The sequence below is a fragment of the Gossypium hirsutum genome, chromosome A07, assembly GCF_007990345.1.
Source record: "Gossypium hirsutum isolate 1008001.06 chromosome A07, Gossypium_hirsutum_v2.1, whole genome shotgun sequence".
In the NCBI taxonomy this organism is placed as follows: Eukaryota; Viridiplantae; Streptophyta; class Magnoliopsida; order Malvales; family Malvaceae; genus Gossypium; species Gossypium hirsutum.
The window spans coordinates 4,600,708-4,617,583 of record NC_053430.1 but is presented as its reverse complement, the minus strand read 5'-3'; the positions used below and the strand labels follow the sequence as shown (position 1 = coordinate 4,617,583).

Sequence of the window (16,876 nt, the reverse complement as noted above, 5' to 3'; positions counted from 1 at the left end):
GTTTTTGAGTGAACCAAATTAGTAATGCATGGAGAAGGACATAAGGGGCAGAGGTAAATTCATGGTGGTTAGAGATTTAGATCAGCTAAAACAAAGGAAAAGTTATATATGCAGGGAACATTCTTATCTAACCACTATTGTCAATTAGGCAAAATGGCTTCATAGCTACATTGTCATTTTCTTCAAGGTTGCTTCCAACTAAAGTTTAATCTAGAGTTTCTTCAATCAAAGAATACAATCATTCTGACCGTCAGACAATTAGATTACTGAATTTAGGTAGTGAGAATGGAAGGAAGGATCCAGATTTGGATTCAAGAACTCGACCTTTGGTGTCCGGAGATATTCCAATCCTGCAAGCTCTTTCACCTCTCCATCACTGCTAACCCCAATCGGATAGCTTAGCAAATGGCTTAGCAGCTTATTATCTAACGACTCGCATGCGTATAGATCCCAGTATTCCTCAACTGAGTGCTTCACCTTCCGTACGAATTCCAAGCTCTCTGGCTCAAGAAAGGACTTATCAAGCTTGCGTAAGTGCTCATACCACAATGCCATACGTAATCCATGAATTTGGCCCCTCACTGGCTCCTTAGTCGAAAGGCGATACGGTTGGTAGGCACCCATTGCAATTTCTGTATCCTTGGCACCATCTATTGATCTTTGATTGATGTTGGCAGATCCGGTTATAATGCATTCATCATCAACCGTGGAAACGGAACTGTCCCTAGTTTAGCTGTTGGAGATAAATGAAGATAGCATACATCAAATGTGCAAATGTATCAAACTAACTTACCAATCATCATCTTGGAATGAACATAGATCATGAAATGCATGGATTGCTGAGCTCTATCGTAACCGGTATGAGGTTGAGGTCTTTTTGGAGTTTCGTATTCGCCACAAATCCTTCTCTCTGTTACCAAGGCAGAAAAATGATAAATAGTCTTTCGGGTTTGCCTTGATTCCATTGGCATGCGGAACCTGAACAACATCTTTGTACATCATCTCCATGGTTAACTTTTGCTAAATCAATATTGCCTGAACAGATTGGCTGTTAGGGATACCCTCTTGCCATATTGGAATGACAATGTAGACAGTAAACCTCTTGTCGGAACTATTTTTTTTTAATAAAGGGCGTCGATTTATTTAAAAAAAAGATGGAGTCGCCACCAATCATTTTTATTTAGGTGTGATCAGATCATCTAGAAATTTGGTCGTTTTAATAAAATATTTCGATTTATTAAAACAAATGATTTCGGTCTAATTGAGAAAACGAGTTCGAGAGTCGGTTACGTGCGAGGAAGGATTAGCACTCTCGTCACGCCCAAAATTGACACCTAATCGATTAATTAATATCTTAATGTCGAAAGTTGAAAAGATTTTAAAATAAATTTTAAAATACGATTCCTTCTCATGAATACTAATTTTAAAACGTCTGAATTATGTTGAAACGAGCATCAGAGACTTACTCGTCCCGAGATAGTAAGGTGTCACATCCAGTAAGTTAGGACGTGACGTTTAAATCATGGGGAGCAAGTTTGCCTTTAATCTTTGTCGAAAGATTGTGTATTTTAAATCTAAAAGGATATTTGGCTTTTTAGGTTTAACAAGAAAATCGAAACCCAATAAGTTAGGGTACGATTTCTTGAATTCCCAAAACGCGAAATATTTCCTTACTTTGAATAAAAACGAATGCGACATTTAGAAATGTGCGTTTATTTTTTGGAATAAAACGGTCCATACTTAGATAAATACACTTGAGCTTAATACACAATGTGATGTAAATGGAATAAAAAGGAATGATAATATCGAATATGACATAATAATTTGGCCATGAAAATATTACAATAATGAATCACAATGATATGAAGATACAAATGAATGGATTATAAAACACATAATGGCGATAATCACACAACACATATTTTTTTATATTTCAACATTAATAATCAAAAAAATAAAAATAAAGTGAATGATATAAAACAATTTGAAATAAACAATAAGACAATTTTAAAATGAATAATATGTGGAAAAACAAATTTAAAATAGATAGTATATATAAAAAACATAAACGAGTAGTTAAAATCATTGATGTATATGTAACAGTAAAACAAACAATTTATAAAACATTTTAAAATGACATGAAGAAATTTATCATAAATAATATATGAAAAATAAGTTTAAAATAAATAATATGCATGAAATATACATATACAAACAATTTAATATAAGTAATAGATATGAAATCTTAGAATAAATGATAATAAAGAGATTTACAATACATAATAAAAGAATTTAAAATAGTTTATATCTAAAATAGTATAACAAAATAACATATAAGAAATTATTAAAATAAGTAATATACACATATGAAAGTTTAAAAATAAAAAGATATAAGAAAAGAATTTCAAAATAATACATATATTAGTTATTTTATTTCGTTTCCTTTGCGCGCTGCTCCGGTTCTGCTTGCTTTCTCCCCTTTTTGCATGTTTGCAGGTCCATGGAGGGTCAACGGATGAGGGAGTTTCCACTTCCGTACAAGGAGAGTTGACCCTCAGGCGGAGTGTGTGCTGAAGCGCGTGGGTGAAGGCTGCGGCGCAAGGGAGGCTCAGAAACCCTAGGGTTCCTGAGTTGGTTTAGTGTTTTCGACCTATTGAGCTGATAGGAATTGGGTTAGGGATTTTAGGTTATGTTTGGGCTATTTATTAATTGGGCCTGCTGAGTTTTTGATGTTGTGAATGGACTCTAATAATTTGGACTTTATCTTATATTTAATTGGTCTCTTTTCTTTTTTTTTTTGGGGTTATTGGTTTAGCCCCGGGCAAAATAGACCCATTACGCCTCTCACTAGCTTTGATCTTACTAACAATCTTTAGCGACGGTTCCTTCGCAATAAGATGTAAAGCACCAACCTCTTCAACCTATACTTCATCTGAATTCCAGCTGAAAGAACTGCCAACAAAATATTGGTTTTCAATGTAGATAAAATTCTTTACTCGACGAATGACATTAATGTATGCATCCTGTATGCTTCAGTCAATAACATGATCCTTTCCGCTGACAAGACCTGATCTGGCTGCACCTTTGGGGTTTTTGGGAAAGCCAAAGGCAGCTCCACCATCAATGGACCGGAATAGTTGAACATTCAATGTTTCATGATCTTCAGGGAGAGTCACTGGCGATGGAGGAATGAATATAACATGCAATTCTCGTAATGGAACAAGCAAGTCTTTCTCTCCTTGCTTCCTCCATCTCTGCTCAAAATTTAACAATACGTCCTAAGCAACAGGTCCTTCCAATTGACAATAAATATCATGCCAAGGCTCCCTTGGCCCTCCTTTCACTATGGAGGCATCATGGAAACAAGGTTGACGAAAATCATCATGATGGATTGTGCCTAAAGTCCTGAAAATGGGATGAGGAGTGTCATATCTCCCATCTGTAAGGTCAATGCCACCGATGAAGCTCACAATCCTCCTTTTTGATTCTCCATCAAGCTTTTGGTGATGAGTTAACATGGTAGATATCTCTATGTCTTGAATAATGCTATGCAAATTATCAGGGTTCCGTAGACATAAAACACAATGAACTTCACAGTTATGGAAATACTGTTTCATATCCTCATCATGTGTAGCCATCACTCTGTCTTTCTTAAGCAACCCAATATAAGTTCTATCATATCCTAGACGAGCATTAATACGCGAACACCTCCATTCGCTTTCTTTTTAAGAAGCTCACCAAGTGTCAAATCTCCATGTTTCGGCGTCTTCAAGTCTCTTATCATGGTCATTTTAGCATACACTGACCACCTAGCAATGTAAATAAAATGTCTTGCGTTAGAAATGTCAGTGAAGATGTCCTCCTAGCATCGTTGTGGTTTGTAAAACTAACCGTCGGTACGAGGGATGGTATCAGAAATGAACTTGTCATCAACATGAGCATCTTGGTAAAGTGTAACCCTGCAAACCTTCTCTTTGACTGAAGAATGTATATGGGACTCCTTTTAGCAATTGTTGAACAGGAACGTAAGCTCTTCCAATCAGGGTGGCCCCTATGGGATCATCTTCTTTGATAGAAAAAGCAACATTGGAAACCGTATGAGCACAATATATCTGAAATGACTCATGCCGTTGTGGGTTAGAGCATTCATTTTCTAGAAGCCTGGTTCTGCCAACTCGGGTGTCTTCTAAATCAATGGTCACATACAGTTTGGAAATTCCTTTCCCAACTCCTGCTCTATCTTCAATGTTATGCAATAGCTTCTGGAAAGAGAAATACCATTTAAAATAATGTTATGCATAACTTGACCTTCAAGTTAACCGTTGTTAACAACAAAGAAAATAAACATAAATGAAATATTATATCCTAGGCTCAACTCAGAATGCAGAATCTGTCCAAAAGATTTCATTTTTTTCCTTAACAATTCTAAGAAAAAAAATTAAATATTGAAAAGCAGGAAGATTTCCTGAGGTATAGGGACATCTTGTCTTGATTGTCAAGAAACAACTGAAATTCTGATCCATCATCTTTAAAATCAGGAAAAGGTAAGATAAATTCATTATCCTACATAGTCTTTAAAAGAATTGAAGTGTTAAAGTATTGTCCCGATTCTTGGAGTACAAGCAACATATCTTTTAAGGTGTAGTTGCTAGCTATATTACTTGGATTCGGCTGTGAGTGTTTGATATAATAATGCATCCGATACGGGTATCGTTAGATCTTTTTTCATATATTTGGAGAATCCTTGTTGGTCATATCTCCATACTCATGTGTAGGACAAGAAAAATGAAGAGTATGGTAGGAAGAGTTGTAGAGACATCTTTTGAGTTGAAGAAAGAAGGCGTACTTGCTCTTGCTAGGCTAGAGTTTGATGACAAGATAATGACAACAGAAGGGCTTTCTTACAGTAAGTGAAGCCTTCTCTACTGATCTTCCTATGGCATCTTTGTTGTTCATCATTTATTACAAAGTGAAAGTTATACGCATATGAGAAACTATGTTATTCCGACTTCTTTTTCTCCAAAAATCGGTGTTTAGTACATATGATTCTCTAAATACTTGAAATAATGGTATTGAAATCACATGCATATAAAATATTTACGCGTAAGACCGAGGAACTAGTAATTTATATCTTAAGCATATAAATCTCCAATGAAGATGAGATTCAATTCTAAGGCGTATAACTAGAAATAAATAAGAATAATAAAATGAAAAACTGCTACATTAAACAAACTGGCTATCATTAATATTGTTCTAGCTTTTACGATCGATTTACCAAGTCTTTAATAAAGACGATGATATGTTATTCGGACTCAAAGCCTTGAATAAGTGGCGATGACTGGTCATAACTATACCTGGCAGAAAGCATTGCAGCAACCTGATCCAGAAAGCAGTGCAATACTTTAGCAGGTAAACTTAATTCCTATAGAACCTAGCCACTGTTACTCTAGCAAATTGATTTTATTTGCAAATATCTGCTGCTGATGTTAGCACGTAAACAAGTGGTTGGGTTTTTTTTTTTTGAAAAGTCAAAATAGAAATTTTATTTCATCAGCAAAACTATAAACTCAAATGAAACAGACAAAGCTCGCCTTTGACTCACTGCAAAACCAGAAGCAGGAGGATCCGAAAGACTCTATAAACTAGCCCCTAACCCATGTCTCAGGTCCACGCCTACCCACACCCAACTTAACGACACAGTCCGCCTCACAATTAACAGTTCTAGGCACAGCTCTAAGCACCCAAAACCCATCAACTGGTATGAGATCTGTTAAGAAAAGAAGCTTAAAGAGTTGAATGAATAACTGTTAATTCCTTTGAGTAAAAATGCAGTAAATATATACAGAAAATGTAACTAACACTATAACTAATTACATACTGTTACTTAATTTCTAACTAACTATACAAATGCTGGTACAACAGTTTTACACTCTCAACATGCCCCCTCAAGTTGGAGGATGAAAAATGTCTTTCATTCCCAACTTGGTCACTAAGTATTTGTGCTGAGGAATGCTTAATCCTTTAGTGAGTAAATCTGCCATTTGTTCATTTGTTGAGATGTGCTTTGTTTCCCCGTCACCTTTTTGAATTTTCTCTCGAATAAAATGACAATCTATCTCAATGTGCTTTGTTCTTTCATGGAAGACCGGATTTGAAGCTATTTGAAGGGCAGCTTGATTGTCACAATGTAACAACATTGGTTTTGAAATTTTAACTCCCAACTCAGCTAATAAACCTTTCAACCAGACTAGCTCTGCAACTGTGGTAGCCATACTTCTGTATTCTGCTTCTGCAGATGATCTAGATACCGTATTCTGTTTCTTGGATTTCCAGGAAATCAAAGAATTTCCCAATTTGACACAATATCCTGTAACTGACTTTCTAGTCATGTTGCATGAAGCCCAATCAGAGTCACAATATGCATGTATATCTGTCGTTCCTTCTGCTGTGAGAAAAATACCTTGACCAGGATTCTTCTTGAGGTATCTCACAATACGCAAAGCAGCCTCATAATGTTCCTTCTTTGGTTTCTGCATAAACTGACTAAGGTGTTGTACTCCAAATGCAATATCTGGTCTAGTATTGGTGAGATATAGGAGTCTTCCTATTAATCTTTGATATATGCTTGCATCTTCTAATTCTGTATCTACATCGTGTATGTCTAGTGCTGCATCATATTCAAGACTTGTCATTTTTAGATTCTGCTCCAAGGGTGTATTTGCAGGCTTTGCATTTGTCAAACCAAGATCATTAATAAGTTTAAGAACATATTTTCTCTGATTCATAATGATACCCTCTTTAGATCTTGCTATTTCTATGCCAAGGAAATACTTGAGAGTACCCAAATTCTTCATTTTGAAATTCTGATGAAGAGTTGCTTGTAAGTCTTCAATTAAGGATTTGTCATTCCCAGTGATCAAGAGATCATCAACATAAATGAGCAAAATAACAACTTTGCTACCAGATGATTTGATGAACATAGAGTAGTCATGCTTACTTTGAACATAACCGGTGTTGATGAGAGCCTCACTGAGCTTCAAATTCCATTGTCGTGGGAGTTGAGGAGGGTTGAGGGAGGAGTAGATAAAGACCATCTTGTACCTTACCAATCCCCATCATCTTTCCACTGCAAAGGTCCTGTAAAACACAAAATGTAGGATAAAAGGAAACAAAACAATTGAGATCTTTGGTGAGTTTAGAAATGGAGAGAAGGTTAAAATTGAATGAGGGAATGTAAAGAACATCTTTAAGAGTGTGATGAGGTGTAAGATTATGCGTACCAATATGAGTGATGGTGGCTGTGTTACCAGTAGGCAATTTAACAAAAGTGTTGTTAGCACATGCAACAGGTTGAATTAAAGCATTAAAAGCATGCGTCATGTGATTAGAAGCCCCAGTATCAAGAATCCAATGAATCAGATCAGATGCATAAGATATACCTGCCATGTGAGCTACAGCTTGCACAGAAGAGTTCTTGTGTAATAGGTCCAAGATCTGTTGATACTGTTCAGCAGTAAATGTAGGAGCCGAAACAATAGATGGTGAAGAAGCAGGCATAGCAGGAGAATCAGAAGTAGGAACAACAACTTGATTGACAGTTGGTGATTTCTTCTTGGTGAACTTGAAATCAGCAGGAAAGCCATTGAGGCGATAGCAGTCGGTTCGAATGTGACCCTGTTTTTGACAATAACTACAAGACAAATCAGAACGCTTCTTGGAAACCGAAGAAGTTGATGATTGCTGACTAAGAAGAGCAGTAGGTTCCGAGACAGGTAGTGGAGAAGCAAGTTCTCGTTGAGTTTCATCACGCATGACAAGCGAGTAAGCCTGATTAACTGTGGGCAAAGGTTGCATCAAAAGGATCTGGGATCGAACATTAGAATATGTTTCATTTAAACCCATCAAAAACTGAAAAAGACGTTGTTGTTGAAGTTGAGCATTTCGGCGAATAAGATCACAATCGCAGGTAGATGAAGGAACAAGAACATCATATTCATCCCAAAATAATCGAAGCTTAGTAAAGTAAGTGGAAATAGAATAAGCTCCCTGAGTGTGAGTGGAAATAGCACGATGGAGATAGTAAATACGAGAACCATCAACCTTGTCATATCGTTCCTGAAGATCCTTCCAAACAATGGCAGCATTGGACGCAAAAACAATTCCAGCAGAAAGTTCCTGAGTAACAGTGTTAAGGATCCAAGAAAGAACCAAAGCATTGCATCTATCCCAATGAGGCATTAGATCAGCATCAAAGTCAGCACGGGAACATGAACCATCAATAAAACCAAGCTTATTCTTGGCAAGAAGGGCGATACGCATAGACCTGCTCCAAACGCAATAGTTTTCAGTTCCAGTGAGCTGATGAGAAACCAAAAGCATTCCTGGCATGTCAGAAGGATGCAAATAAAGAGGATGGCCAAATGGCAAATTGAAAGAGGAAGGATTAGCCATGAAGAAAAAAAGAAAGAAGAGAAGAGAAGAATGAAGAAGAAAACTAGATCAAAGATGATCAGGAAAAAGGTTTAGCCTGATACCATGTTAAGAAAAGAAGCTTAAAGAGTTGAATGAATAACTGTTAATTCCTTTGAGTAAAAATGAAGTAAATATATACAGAAAATGTAACTAACACTATAACTAATTACATACTGTTACTTAATTTCTAACTAACTATACAAATGCTGGTACAACAGTTTTACACTCTCAACAAGATCAACTATATTTTTGCAGACATTACCGGAATACTTCAAATTTTTTTTCTAAAATAGAAGTATTAATGACTCATTTGGTTATTCATATAATAACATAAAAAAAACCTTATTTATTACAACATAAAATAAAATAAAAAATAATGTAAATTTAAAGCTGAATAAAATAAAACCTCTTCAAAATAAGCAAAAAAATTTCTTCCACTTTTCTCATAATAAACCATATGAGTAGCTAAAGATGACTGATTGAAATTAGGCTTTTGCTAATTTATATACTAAAATATGACGAAAAATAATATTTTTGCTAAATGTAATGTAAATACGTATTTGTATAATATATATATTATAACTAATTTAGTTTTCTTACCTTCTTGGATCAACTGATTCAAATCCATCTTCCATTTTCTTCTCTTCATATATTTCTACAACTGCTAAGGCGAAACTTTATCTCCAAATGCATAATAATTTGTATTTTTACAAAGGAAATGTGAATATTTACAAGCAACCGTGTCCGTATGCCTAACGCTCACTCGATCTCGGCATCACTAATGCACTAATGAGAACTTTAAAATCTTAAAAGAAATTGGGTTATTTGTTTAAGTCTAATAGCATGATATGGTTACATTGTTTTAAAATCATTGAGGGTTATCTTCGTGGGAGCTTGATTTTTTTTAAAGTATTTTTGAAATATCATTTGTTAAGATTTAACAAAATTGTTCAACGGATCAGTATTATTTTTGGAAGAGATTTTATGTCTTAACTCTATGAGCGCCTGAAGAGGTGGTCGGTTCGTAGAGTAAGAGAATTTCATCAATTGGTCAAGAAGGTGAGTCATGTATCATGCCCCGCGAGTGAGCCACACCTCATCAAGCTCGAACCCAAGCTAACACGAGAGAATTAAGCCACGAGGTTCTTGGAGTGCCCTGGAAGACTCTAGAAGTCAGAATAAGGGTCTAAATCCGTGAAGGGCAAGAAGGTTATGTGAAAGGACTTCGTGAAGGTCGTGGAGACCCGAATGGCTAAGGTTGAATTTGCTATGAGCAATGTCCTTATGAGGGTGGAGGATACCGAGGATTCCCTTAATGAGATCAAGTTTGAGATTAGTCAAGTGTGACAATGAAACAATGCCAGAAGTTATGGCCACTTTTTTAGCCATAGATAAAACGACAAAATTATCTTTGCCTTCAAATGTGTCAATAACCTCCAATGAAGATAATATTGACAGTTTAACCAATTATTTAGTGGATGACACTTCAAAAACATCTCTCGAAGGAGTCTGCCCTCAACATAATGGAAAAGATAGAGTTTGTCAATTACCACAAATACTTGTTAATTTGCATCATCGACAACTTATTACCTTTAGAAACCCATAAGACAAATGAGAAGAGACACAATGAACGACCACTCTTTACTTCACTTAAATTTATAAGAAAAAGAAGGGAGAAAAAAATGGACCATTTCGTTTGGAGACTAGTGGCATAATAATAATATTGAAAACTATTGATGGGTCATTTGGGACCACATTGGTCTATGTTTTTCAACACTTACGCATGAGGATATCTTACGACAATAAAGATTGTTTCGTTGGCTACACATTAATGTCATGCATGTGGGTTTTGCTTTCCATTTCATGGCGTATTTTTACAGACAAAAACCTAGCCTAGAACGGATTATATATTGATAGCTACGTATTTTATATATTTTTTAATATGCCATTTATGTATATGAGTACATACAAACTACGTACTTGCATGGCTAATTAATAGATCCAGTTAAATGATGATCATCAATTGAGACTCAAGTTGTAATAATCGAGCCATGTGCTCAGAGGTTGCACTCCACCTTCACCTAACTCCCCTCTTTCTTTTAACCTTAGCTTAGGGTTCAAACCAGCAACCATAATAGAATCATTTTCATTTTTTCAATGTTTCAACCTTTTAGGTGGCCTTTTGCTTTCTTCTTATATCCAAATTTCAATGAAATGTAGTTGTTAAAAATATTATTACTAACAATATTATAATACTTATTAGGCTTGAAAAAGTGTGATTAAAATAGTAAAAATGATATAATTACATGATTATATTACTAAACATTTTACTAGAAATGTGCCTGTAGTTTTCTCTCATCAAATACAACACAAAAGGTTAAGTTCCAAATATTTTCAATAATATTTGTTATATGATATAGTTCCCTTTTATTTATTTTTTTTAACAATTAAGAGTTGAATTTTAAACCTTTTTAGCTTTGGCTAAACGAAAAAAAAAATCATTTTTAACCTCTCAAAACTTTTTTAATTTTATCTCCATCATCAATACAAAAGTTTTTTTTTGCTTCGTCACTGTTTTTAATTTAAAATTTTAGTTTATTATTAACAAACCATAATTTAATCTATTTATTTTTAAAAATAATTTATTTATTCAAATAGAAATAAATCAATACATTTAATGCAAAATTAATATAAGATTAAGTTAAAATGAATTTTAAATATTTAATATGAATTTGAACTTGAATTACAATATAAGTGAAAGTAATTTGATTCCACTTTAAGGTTATTGTTTGTATGATTTGATAATTAGAAAAAAAAAAGCATTATATAAAAAATATAATAGAGGAATGTTGTCCAACCCATGCTCATAGGGAAAAAAACATTCTCTTATTGGAGGGGAAGTAATAAAATTCCCCCAAAAAATAAATTACATTTTCAGAAAAATTATGTAGACACTGATAAAAATGAGTTAGAAAAATGAGAAGAAGGTAGGATTTGTGGATTTCCAATTAAAAAAGAATGTAGTAAAAGACACTTTAGCTTAGAATTCATGTTATAACTTATAATACAGATATTGTATGCTAACTGGTACCTCTGAACTATATATACCTTCTGTTTTTGGTACTTTTCATAAATCTTTATAGAACAAGAGCTTTCACTTCACTTCACCTTTCATAACCCACGAAATGTAGAAAACAATCTCATGAAGGTAACAGAAAATGGTGCATATGCTTGTTTACAGAGCCGGTACTAGGCAAAGTTAAAATCACATGATATCTCACAGCCCACAAGCCATAAACTAGGAAATGCTAGCTCGAGTTCTTTGACTCGACTGTACAGAAATGATTGGTAAAACCACAAGGCACCAGCCCTAGAAAAAAAAGGAGGACCACAGGGTTGCACATGCAATATGCAAAGTGACAAATTTATTTGGGGATGTGTTTTCAGTTCCTTGGCCAATGGAAGTTGAAGCTGATATCTGTGCCTATGTTTTATAACATTTCACCATCTAGCTGTAATGGGGTCAGTTGTTTCATCATCATCAATATCGTAATTAGGATTTCTTAGAGTTTTTTGACCCGAATTCTTGTTAAAAAAATAATACAGTGGTAAAATTAGTGGATCTGTTGTACGGACTATGTGGCACAAGTAGAATTTGTATAAAACTACACTTTTTCTACTTGACTTTGATTAGAATAAGGTTTTTTAAGCAACTCTTCTTTTATCATTCGATTTTCAACACCAGTGAATTTTCTACTCTGCCCATAGTTTTTTTTTGAAAGAATTTCTACGTAAAATCTATGTATTTTATTTTTCTTTCTTATTATTTTGTGATTGTTCTATACTACCTATTGTCGACGTTAGTTTAATAGAAATTTTTAAAAGAAAAAAAACCTTTCAATGAGGTTACTTTGAGGTTAAAACAAAAATAATTGTTATATCTAAAAATATAACGTCCAAACTGTTGAAAGTAATACATGAAAGAATTATTTAAAATATGAAAGCATAAAGAAAAAGTTAAAAATTTAAGTAATTCATAATAAATGGAAGCATTGCTTAAAACATAAAAATGTTTTTGAGAAATTAAAGAAATTAAATAATTCGTAAAGTTGAAAGTGTTTTTAGGAAGATTGAGTTATAGTACAAGAAAGAATTAGTTACTTCATGAAAAGGTTCCTTAATACAAGAAAATATTATTTATTTCGTAAAACATTGAAAGAATTACTTAATAGATGAAAAGGTTATTTAAAATATGAAAAAGAGTGAGGTTAAATAGAGAGATTTTTTTAGAAACAAGTATGAAGTTGGTTTCATAATTTATTATTAGTGAGTTAATCTTAGTATTTAATTAGGTTAAAAGTGGATGAGATGTAGAAAATAGAATTTTGGCTTATGGTAAGATAGGTAAGATTTGAGAGGGCCAATGTGTAAAAGTATAAATATTAGAGTTGAAGTATAAAAGGGGTTTATGTTATTATTTGCCCAAGGGTATGAGAGCAAAATACCCATTAACTTAAAGCCATAGGAGGGAAAAGATGCAGTCTTTTCAAATTCACAAATCATTTCATTTTTTACAGGAGCAAAAAGTCTTTCATCTTCCTCATCCATTCTCTTCTCAACCAATTTTAGTAAGGTAAACACATTTACTCACCCATTCCATCATTCTTTTTAATTTTATGAATCTTATTTCAAGGTTTTCTTTTTGCAATTCACGGTAACGTTTATTGAAGAGGAATTTTCGGAGAAACTCAATGTTTTCAAGTCTTTAAAGTTTTAAGAAAAGGGTTTTGCATGGATTGAACAATTCTTTTCCTCTCCATTCACATCACTTTTGCTCTAGAGAGGTTCATTTGAGTAAAAAGAAAATGTCTGATGAGTTCTTAAAAGGAAAGAATGTAGGAATCTGGAGCTTCTTGTTGAGTTTTAACATTAGATTATAGTTAAGGTAAGTTGGGATGCGAAAATGGATTCACCTTGATGGTTTCATTATACTTGCTCTTTTGGAAATAATATCTAGAATTACGCATAGCCCTGTTTTAACATTTAAGAGGATAATGTACTTCAGCGCACTCGAACCTATGTCTACCTGTACCGGCAACAATGTCAATACCAATAGAAGTAAGCATTCTTTGTGTTTATATGGAGTTTTGTGATAAATGTGAAGCATTAGGATGAGTTTATACAATAAGATGTGACGTGGTTGATTAGATGATTATATCTTACTGCTAATTAATTGATCAACATAATGAATGATTTAGTTATTGTTTGATAAGTTAAAAAAATTTTGTGTTAGGAAATTTAAGTATTGAATTTAAATTATAAAATTATTTGATATATTGTTTAAAATTAATTATGAAATATAATTAGATTGTGTGAAAAGTATAGATATTAAATTATAAAATAAAATAAAATTCTACATCTTAAAATAAATAAAATAGAATGTAATTAATTGAAAATATTTTCCATTAAGTGAAAAGTAGTACTTACTATTTTCTACTCTTTTTTTATAGAAAAATTCTATCGGACTGTTTTGATCCGATAATTTTACGATGGAATTGAGATATATAAAAATTAGAAAATTCATGTGTTTCCTTGTTCTTTCCGGGAAAATTTCCTTTAAGACCTGTCTTCCTGTTTAATTGCGACTAATCATTATAAAAAAGTACAACAAAAAAAAAAAGTAATGTAAGGTAGGCAGATGAAATGAATTGTGTTGGGTTAAGTATGGAAATGGAAACGGAACATATTACTGAATCAGTCGAAGTCAAGATCCGTAGTCTCCCACTTCCGTATTATGATTTGATGAGGGTCTCAATGATTCTTATTCAGCCACGACAACTGCAATTACCTTATGGGCCCGTTGGCATCCATACTTCTGAGATAGGCATGCCAAAATCCAATGCTTGCTATTTTATTTCAGTAAAGGTTTTTGAAAAGGATTTTCTTGAAATATTATTTTATTCTTAGATTATTTCAATAAGGGTTTTTTAAAAGGAAGTTGTACAACTTTTATAATATTAATTGACAATAATTAATAGAAAAAATAGGTGGACCATCTTTGAGCAGTATAGATACTAATAGATTTAGTTTAACTCCATTTTCTAAAAACCAATCTTTCCAAACATAAATGCAAGAGAGGGGTGAATAAAATAAGTGTCAATTAAATTATTATTAAGTTTATTATTTAGTTATTCAACTTTGAAAAGTTAAAATATTATGATCAATATTGAATATTGAAGAAAAAAATTATTTAAATTTTGGTTTGCAGATTTCTGTCGTTCAAAATTATTTCATGAAAAAAATAAGAGAATATGAGGGTTTTTTTTAATAAATCTAACCCAAAAAAATTAATTAATTACGTAAATGACCTATTTTTTGATAAAATACGTAAATAACCTAAAATCTATAGTAGAAGTTGGTGGAGTCAAAGTGTTTGGTGCCACCAACATGCCATGTCAGTAATCAGGATAAAAAAATCAATTTTTTAGCAGAGCCATGTAAAATATCGCCACCTGTATAAATATTAAGGAAATATTGCGATTTTTGAAAAATGACGGGTTTTAAACAAATTTTCGTTTTTCTAGTGGAGGCAAATAATTTTGCGCCACCAGGTTCCAACGCACCTTTCGTCCTTTTTCTGGTTTTTTTTTAAAATTGTTTATTATTTTTTATAATATTTTAAATGTTTTATAATATTTATTTTAAAATGTACATTTAAAATATTATAAAATAAATAATAATAAAATTTTTAAAAACAAATAATAAAGAAAGAAAAAAAAAAAAAAATCAGAAAAAGGACAAAAGGTGCATTGGAATATGGTGGCGCAAAATTATTTGCCTCCACCAGAAAAATGAAAATTTGTTTAAAACTCTCATTTTTCAAAAATCGTAGTATTTCCCTAATATTTATACAGGTGGCGACATTTTACATGGTTCCCTTAAAAAATTAATTTTATTATCCCGATTACTGACATGGCATATTGTTGGCACCAAATATTTTGGCGCTAAACATTTTAGCTCCACCAACTTTTACTGTAGATTTTAGATTATTTACATATTTTATAAAAAAAAGTAGGTCATTTACATAATTAATTAATTTTTTTAGATTAATTTTATAAAAAGCTAGAAGATAAACTTTTGATTAAAAAAGTCATACAACAATAATTTTAAAATGCGATAATTTAAATAAAAACTTTTATACTTTTTAAAATTTGATAATTAAAATATAAATTTATTTATAATTTAATTACCGTAATTTTCGCATAAAATAATCTTTTACTTACACGGTCATTCTTATATTGAGTCGAGTCATATTCATAAATCAAAAGTTGACCGCATTAAACTTGCTCAAGGATACGAGACTGTAGTCTTTCCACATGAAAAAGGTAAAAGAAAAAAAAAACAGTTAACAAGCTGTCTAAAAGGAGAGGCATGCATCTAGCATCTGATTAGTGCAAGAGTTAATTAACGGGCACGTTGTGGATCTATAGCTTCTTGAACCGAAATTTTAGTTTTGTTAGGTTATAACTATGAATATAGCATACGGAAACAATAAGGGTGAGTGAGTCCAAAATCTTAAATTATGTCTCATCGTGGGAGTCTTGAGTAGTACTGAACAGTCAGTTTCTGATCTTAAAAGTGATAGTATGAAGTCATCACTGTTCAGGTTTTGCAGGACATTGCATATTTTTTGTTCAGCTTTGAACACAGAAAACAAAGCTAATCAGTTGGCATTGTTAGTAGCAGTACTCGATGCTGACTCGTGATTTATGTCATTTCCCCACCAACTACGATGTTCTAATATCATCTAATCACTTTTGTCCCAACCTATATTTATTGACTATTATAATTTGGCATTGGGAAAAAGTTGTGCCTATAAAATTGTTTATCTCGTATAATTCATTAAGTAATTTTATTATTTTTTATCATGAATATAATAAATTATTCATATTTTATCACTTTTTAAATATAAAAATCTTATATTTGTGCGTAAAAAGTTATTTAAATACTAAAATATTTATTTCTAAATCTTTTCTTAAGAATTTAGATTGTGAACACTAAATAATATTTTCAATTCAATTTATATTCTCTCAACATAACAACACATAACAAAATTTGAAGATTTTCTTCAAGGTAAATTTTTAAGCAATTGATATTACCGAATTCCATTCAATAATTCTATACTCATTTTTCCTCAACAAGCTCATTGGGTAATTAGTTCCTTTGGCCTACATTAATACCTCTCTCCATGTGATGTTCTAAGAAAGGCCAATAATAAAAATAACTATTGGTAGTGTAAAGAAGACCAAAACAATGAAAAGAAAAGTTGTCCCATCAATGTCAATTTTTTACATTACTTTCAATCACATGGAATTATATTGCATGAGAAGCAACTGATGACAGA

At 32.6% G+C, this 16,876-nt stretch overlaps 1 pseudogene; it reads right to left on the bottom strand.

The window, feature by feature from the left end:
• Positions 1 to 250: 250 nt before the first annotated feature.
• LOC107933149 (phospholipase D alpha 1-like) lies at positions 251 to 4,959 on the bottom strand (annotated as a pseudogene).
• Between the last annotated feature and the right edge of the window lie 11,917 nt (positions 4,960 to 16,876).